Here is an 8237-nt window from a genome sequence, read left to right as displayed (position 1 = left end):
TACTAGATTGTTGATATATTCGCTTTATCAGACATGCCCCCATGTAACTTCAAACTACATTTTCAAAACTACTATTTTAACCATGACAGATTCATCAAAAATACAAAAAGTACTAGACTATGAAATACTTAAAAATAGAATGTCATGAATTCAATATTGACTGAGCCCTGCATCAAGCCCAGAACAATAAACCACCTTGTGACTGTAAATGGCACGTTCAAAAGTTAATTTACGTCAAAACTTCAAGGGTTTTGGGGACAAAGTATTCCAAAGGAGCATCGGATGCAAAAGAGTGAGAATAAGTATATTCTAAACATGATGAATTATTGATAAGGAAGCCATCTGGTGATGCAAATAATTCACCAAGGACATCACCTGTGTACAAGAAGACAGCAGCGCAATGCAGGGGGCAAACAGCTCACTGTGCCATACAAACACGTGTGTGTGTGTGTGTGTGTGTGTGACATGTGTGTGTGTGTGTGTGTGTGTGTGTGTGTGTGTGTGTGTGCGCGCCGGGGGGGGGGGGGGGGGGGTTGCATTCTGCTATCCCAGACTGCAGAAGTTGTCATCACCCTGCACTACACTGCTCTAATTTTCCACTACCAAAGGGCTGATTGAGTGTCACTCCCCGCTGATCACCATTGGGTGCCATCCGGGTATTCTATGTCACACATACCATTCTTCTTGCACCCTGATGAAGGCAGCTTGTCTGTCCGAAACAACGGTCACGTCTCTGGGTCCACAATAAAACTTTTGGCATTGGCGGCTATACAGTTTTCTTTTTTAATTTATTAGTATTCATCCCGTCGGCTGGCACCTCAGAAGGACCGGTGAGCTGTGGGCACGTTTTGATAACCGCAGTTCCACTGCCCTAAACATATAATGTTGTTGTTAGTAGGAATGAACAAAGAAACACCCAGGAGGAAGTAGACTAAGAAAAGGGAGGAGCCAAACCGAGTTGCTGTTTCTACACAAAACAGAGACGGTACCTCTGGAGGCAAAATAACTGAATGAGTGGGTTTCCAGATTTATTCTCTGGAAACTCTAGAATTTTTAGTTTGTGAACCAAAAGAGAGATTAGATGTTTGCCCAGGACCCAAACTAGTGAAAATAGCAGATCTACAAGCTCGCAATGTGACGCTTCGCATCAGGTTGTCAGGTTTTGGACTATAATCTTGAACTATAATAATCACTGGATTCCTTGTTTCATGATGTTCATTTCTTCAAAACACACACTTACAGATTTGGTATAAAACTCACTCAAATCAGTTATTATAGACATTGGGCTGTATTTTGCGTGTCTTAAGTACCAGGTCTTATTACTTAACTTAAGACCTGGAGGCGTGGTCAATGCTCTTTGGCCACTCAGAATAGCCAAATGGCCTCCAGGTCTTAAGTTAAGTAATAAGACCTGGTACTTAAGACACGCAAAATACAGCCCATTGTCTCTGAAGTCATGTAATCAAGATAATTCACATTTCATCCCAAATTGACTGTACGATTAACTACTAAATGCGAAAAATGCCACAAATACTTTGTATATCGAGGGGCCTCGATAGGGCACAGCTCCACACCCGCTTTCACTTCATGCCGCGAGAAGGCAACCCAGCCTGGCCGAGATATGTATGAGCCCTGTGGAACTCTTTTCTAGTTGCATGTGTTTTTGTCCTTTTATATGTTGGAAGTGTTTTAAGGCAGCATAAAACACACACCACCCTCCAACTCTTCCGTGAACAAGGGCAGCCCTCATGGGAAGTGGGAGCGCTATAGCTTGACGTTTCTTCCTTCCAGCAAGGCTGTGCCTTTTATAGAGCAAGTGTAAAGATGGATGTTTCTCAAGATATCTAAAATAAGCTTTCAAACACACTTGTGTTGAGCTTGACATGTTTGTTGTTATTGGTTGCGTAAGGCTAAGCCAGCATGATGACATATACTTTGGATACCTCAGGTAAAAGGACTGCTCGCTATAGGCTTCTACTCCACTACATCTCGGATCCAAATATTGTACTTTACCTCCACTATATTTATTTGAAAACATTAGTTACTAGTTACTTTGTACATTTGTAGATATAGTATTATTAAAAAACATACATTAGCCACTTCAGCTCCATATACATTTCAGTCATTTGAAAATAGCCGATCTACAAGCTCACAATGCGTCGCATCGCAAATTGCTCATACATAGATCATCAGTGACAGTATATTCAGTATAATCATATGTTCATTTAAAATGAGGTATTCCTCTAAATCTGGGTAGTAATGTAAAAAGAAAAGAAAAAAGTAGAGCCCCTGCCTCTCCAAATCCCTCTGCACGTCCCTGTTTGAGCTGGCTTGAGTGCAATCAGAAGTACATGTCAGAGTCAAATTTGGCAAATGTTTAATTCATGATTTTTGGATCAGTAAACAACACCGATTTAATACTATAGGAATAAGACTGGACGCAGATGTGGCTCTGGTTTGCTGAGCCAGAAACACATTTTGACTCATGGCTTAAAGTCTTAAGCAACTTAATTTCTGCTTTTGTTTGTATAGTTAAAATGTTGAACTGTGTTTGGAGCTGTATGATCTTTTGTAACGTGATTGAAATTGCCATAATTGACGTTGACCGTAGGACAGTTCTGTCAGGATGTACCGTATGGTAATTTTTTTCTTAGGTGGACTATGTAAAATAGATAGATTTACACCTCAGGTATAATGGAATGACTGGTGACCGGCACAACCTAGTGCGGTGAGGAAGAGCGAGATCCCATACAGCTGTACTGCCAGTGAGGTGCATGTGTTTGGTCAGACGTATTTACAGTCCCACAGGCATTAGTCCGACACCCTCTATACCCCAATAATACCCCAAACCCTAATCTCACAGGGAAGCCACAGTTTTAACCGGCAACACATGTCGGGAGTCACGGGTGAGTCTTAACCTGCCACGTATGTAACTGGCAACGCATGTCAGGAGCCACGGGTGTAGTACTTTGGACCAACATATGCGCCCCCTGCCAAAAGTTTTAGGCAAATTTTATGCACATTTATAATAATTATTAAAATAATCATTATTAAATTCAAGAAACGCTGTCTGTCAGTCAGTCTGTCCCTTCCCTAGCATAGAGCAAGACAGCTGCTCGCCTAGAGCACCTCCTCACAACACCACAACGCACGGACAGCCTCACGGAACCTAGCGCCGTGCAGCCCTGTCCTCCAACCTCAATCTGTCCTGCAGTACACACACCAAACATTCTAACAATCATCTTAATTACATTAATTTGCGTCAAAAACAACTCATCTCAGTGACACACTGAACAGCTCCATCATAACGGAATACTTATCTGTCGGGGACTCGGGGTGGCCAAATGAAGACGTTTTCTTAACCGCCTACCTAGCACGCAACAACAACAGGGTTTAACTCCACCCGGACGGGGCATTGCCTTGGCAACAGTTACAATACTGTGCACTTTTATATCTGTTGGATCATAATTTAGCCTACTTTTGTGCCCAACCCAACTTCCAAGACCATCTGTAAACAATTCCCCCCCTATCAGTACTCTACGAGTAAGAGTAAGACGCACGAACGCGGGAAGCGGGAGCTGAGTGGACCTGGCCCCTTTTGTGCCCATATATGGAGCTGAGTGATTGCTGATGCAACACACTCCATATTTGGATAGCGGGACAGACACACGGACAGACAGACAGACACACACACAGACATGATCTGCTAGGTCTCATAGTAAGTGCTCACTGCATTCGCAATTACATCACATTACCCACACTGAACATCATTTGCTGTTCATATATTCAGAACGGGTAAGGACTAGTAATGATAAATTAATAATTTACATTTGGGGGATATCTTTCACAATAATATATGCACATGTTCTAGACATTATACGGCAACGGTCAGAGTCACTGTCTATCAATATTCAGTCTACAACTATAAAACACAGAAATACACATAGGCTCACTTCCTTTAATCAAACAACCGTGAATAAACTTGAACAAATGAACCCCAACAGAATCCTGGTGCACTCTCTCTCTGGTTTCTTATTTAGACAGAACTAGAGCAGTGCCCGTTGGGCACTGGCATTCTTGGAGATGCATGCCCCACCACAGTTATGTCTGTGTCCCTTTTATGCCCATATATGGAGTTATTTATCTGGCCAAATATGGAGTCTATGCAGATGTCAGAACAGGCCAGCTGCATATATGGAGATCTAGGGGTGGTCAGGAGTGATCAATTGGCTAAATCGGGCCCTGTCCAGAGCCTGTGCAGGGGCCCTGCAGAGCCTCTAGAGCAGTGCCCATTGGGCTCTGACCTACTTGGACCGATGCAAGTTGGAGTTCTTTGTCAGGCATGCCCAAATATGGAGTCTATGCAGATGTTAGAATGATGTCAGAACAGGACAGCTCCATATGGAGATCAGGTCCAGAGCCTGGGCAAGAGGCCTTTTGTGGCGGTTCTGGACAACCGTGGGTCCGACCGACTCAACACCGGGCACTGCATTCCCTGCGGTGTCGAACGTATGTGTTGAATTTGAAGTCGGTGGGGCGAATTGGTTCTCGAGTTACGTGCATTACAGATGTACAGATAGAGAGCATATCACACAAAATAACTCAGAACAAGCCAGGCCTGATGTCAACATTGTCTGCATATATTATGTTGTTGTGGATGTACAGTAGTTTGTCTGCAAATGATCCTTCCAGAGGGATTCCCCTTGATTACCTCATGCTTTACTCATGTCTTATTTGGTCTGTTGTCCCCCATGGTTCATCAGTGAAGCCCTGCATCACAGCACAGCAATTTAAGCAATAGTCTCTCTCTCTCTCTCTCTCTCTCTCTCTCTCTCTCTCTCTCGCTCTCGCTCTCGCTCTCGCTCTCTCCGGCCCCCGCTTACCTCCTGTTGAATATTTCAGGCTCACACACTAATGACGGAACTTATCTGTCTCTCACTGCGGCAGAAGCTTGAAATAGAACTGGAACATCAATTCACTGCTAATAAAATCTATTAATTGCTTATTGCCATTTGCGTGCGTGCGTGCGTGAGTGCGTGCTCTGACATAAAGGTCTGGAAAAAATATGGTTATCCATAGAGAGATAAGCCCCTCTTTGGTTTTATTTACAAATCCAAAACCACTCATACAAGTGCAGTACAAACACCTAGAGGGAAATATATACAAGGCCAAATCAAAGATCAGCGCTACAAATTAAATACTAGTTCATAGTAGTTTATGAATAAAATATAATAGTAATCAATTAAGCTGTTGCTTCCATTAGGTTTAATTTTACACTCTCAAGAGTTAAATGATATTGTTAAAGATCTGCATTACTTAATATTTACAAGAAGTCTACACAATTACAGAAGGTACTGTAGAATAATTGTGGGCTCGCCACAGCGAGCACACAATAGGTATCCCCAGTTTATATTTATTTATTTATTCCAATTTCCGCCACTTTTTTCGGTCACCTACTACTTCCACATACTTTATGCTAGAATTTTAGTTCAAACTTCAAACTGTTCAGCTCTTTGCAGTTATGCTTGCTTGCATACAACTTTTTACAAAGTTTTATACTTTTTATACTTTTTAACTTTTTAACTTTTTTTTACATCCTTTATAATGAGAGTCGATGGAAGAAAGGTCCCATTTTTCACAGTTAACGTTTTTGAGCTCTTATTACTCCGTCATACTTTCACTTTGAAACTTCATTCAAACTTTATAATGTTCATCTATCTTTGAACTTTCATTGGTGAAAAAGTTTTTTTGAAAAAGTTTATACTTTTTAAAATATTTAACTTTATTTATAGTTTTTTCCTGCCATTGACTTTGTATGGGATTTATCTCTAAATCAACCTCACTTTTGCAGCCTCATTACTCTGGCATACTTTGTCGTAGAAACGTGATTTAAACTTTAGAACGCTCACACGACTCTGGACTTTTTCGTGGTTCAAACCGTATTCGAATACGTTAAACGGTTTTTCCGAAATCGCAGTTCAATCGCAGGCCGTTTCGCGTAATTAGTGCCATTTTAGAGTGCGGGCCTTCTTTGACTAGAGTGTGGAGACTGAAATTCTTTCCTTGAAAATTTACCAAACAAATTGTCGTCCCGGCCAAAGTATTCATTTTACACGCATGTTCTTTGGTCATTTTGTAGCCACACATGTCCTCTTTCACACAATGTGACCACCAAAGTACAGAGACATACAGAATGTGAACTACGGCCTTTTAAGTGACACAAAAACAGTAAATCTGCTCATTGACCTCCATTGTATAATTCTTACGAGGATATTATCGCGCAGACAATTCTTAACTCGCTCTTATAACCACATTTTCAATCGTACCAACACCACAATCGCACATGGTGTACGTCAATATCTCAGGCCACTCACAGCGAAAAAAATATTTGCATTCGACTTTTACTTTTTGCGATAGAGCAATTTGTTCGGGCATAGTTTTCCCCCATTCAGAACCATTCTAATCTCCCAGTCATAGTACTGGCATAGAACTTGGAAGTCTTTTACTTCCACAGCTGAGACATATAAGGGCTTAATTACAGGGCTGACATTAAAGTTACAAGATCTCAATGAGTTGCTCTGTGATACCTTGTGAGCTTGTAGGTCTGCTATTTGTGCAATTGGCTGGCCTTTACACAGCTCTCGCAAGAGCACGCACACACGCACACACACACACCATGTCTTCCTATTGGCTGGCCTTTACACAGCTCACGCACGCACGCACGCACGCACGCACGCATGCAAAAAAATGAAAAAAAGTATTTTTTCCAAAAAAAGTATTTTTTCCAAAAAAAGTATTTTTTTGAAAAAAAGTATTATTTTGAAAAAAAAGTATTATTTTGAAAAAAAAGTATTATTTTGAAAAAAAGTATTATTTTGAAAAAAAAGTATTATTTTGAAAAAAAAGTAATTTTTTGAAAAAAATGAAAACTTAAAAAAAGCAAAAAACTTTAACTTTTTTTTTTTACTTATTAAAAAAAAACTTTAACTTTTTTTTTTTTTACTTATTAAGAAAAAACTTTAACTTTTTTTTTTTTTAACTTATTAAGAAAAAACTTAACTTTTTTTTTTACTTATTATTTATGCTTATTCTTTTTACAATTTTTTATACATTCTTTTTTTTTTACTTTTCCTTCAGCTTTAATACATTTTCTACTGTACATTATATACATTGCGTCTTTTGGCGAGCCCACGCAGTTTCCGTAGGGAACTGTTTTCTAGTTGTTATTTTTCTCCTATGGTATACCACACATCAATACTAGCCTGGTGCAGCCAGCCTTCATCTGCCTGCACTGCATATTCCCCCCCAGGCAGTGCAGCGCAGTACGTGGTATATTAGTATCGCAACGCAAGGCTACAAAATATTCAAAGTTATGGGTCTGAGAGGTTAAAAAGAAATGGTGGTCTGTGGCTCAAATGCGGAATATATAATGGACGTTTGATAGGAACAGGGTTGAAAACCATGCACTGCTTCAGATAAATATGAGTTTGCTGACGTGGAACATGGTCCATAAATATAACCACTTCAATCCTCTCTGGTCTTAGTGAAACACACCTGACTGGCAATGGTATGTTTGTTTTTTTCCGTATTCTTTTTAGTCTACGTCAAATCCCTGTCAAATATAGCCAAGCTACGACTTAGATCTGCTATTTTCTGTTCCCCCCATAATAGGGATGCTGGGGTTCAAGTGGTTAATTTACAGACTCCCTTTGTAACACCGTGGCACAATCCCATCTATAGCGCTCTTCCATTTTCCTTCTTGTTCTTCCTGTAATTGTCTTTGACTCGTATGCTCGCCAAAAATAGCAGATTTTCACGCTCACAATGTGTCACGTTGTTACAGTGGCTTGGAAACGTGTTAATTTCAGTAAGCGCGTGTCGTGCAAACACGTGTACAATAGATTTGTCTTTACTGTGGGTTTTCTATCCTTTTCTCTCTCCGTTTCCCTTAAGATGTTCTCATTTGTACTTCCACTCTCTCTGTACCAAATCTCTCTCTCTCTCTCTTTTTGTCACACTCCTTTCCTCATCTTCATCTTTCTTTGTCTCTCTTGCTGCCTCTGTCTCTCTTCTGTCATCCTATTAGTGTTTCTCTCGTTGTCACTTCCCCATCCTCTTCCTCCTTTATCTGCCTTTGACTTATTCTGTCCCCTTGAACCCCTTCTTTTCCATCTCTAATTGCCTCCCTTTTTTCCCCTCTCTTCACCATCACGCTCCCCCACCCACAGCTCTTCCTC

The sequence above is a fragment of the Protomyctophum bolini genome, assembly GCF_963924005.1.
Source record: "Protomyctophum bolini genome assembly, chromosome: 8".
Lineage (NCBI taxonomy): Eukaryota > Metazoa > Chordata > Actinopteri > Myctophiformes > Myctophidae > Protomyctophum > Protomyctophum bolini.
The sequence above is the reverse complement of the archived record's forward strand: the minus strand, read 5'-3'. Positions refer to the sequence as shown.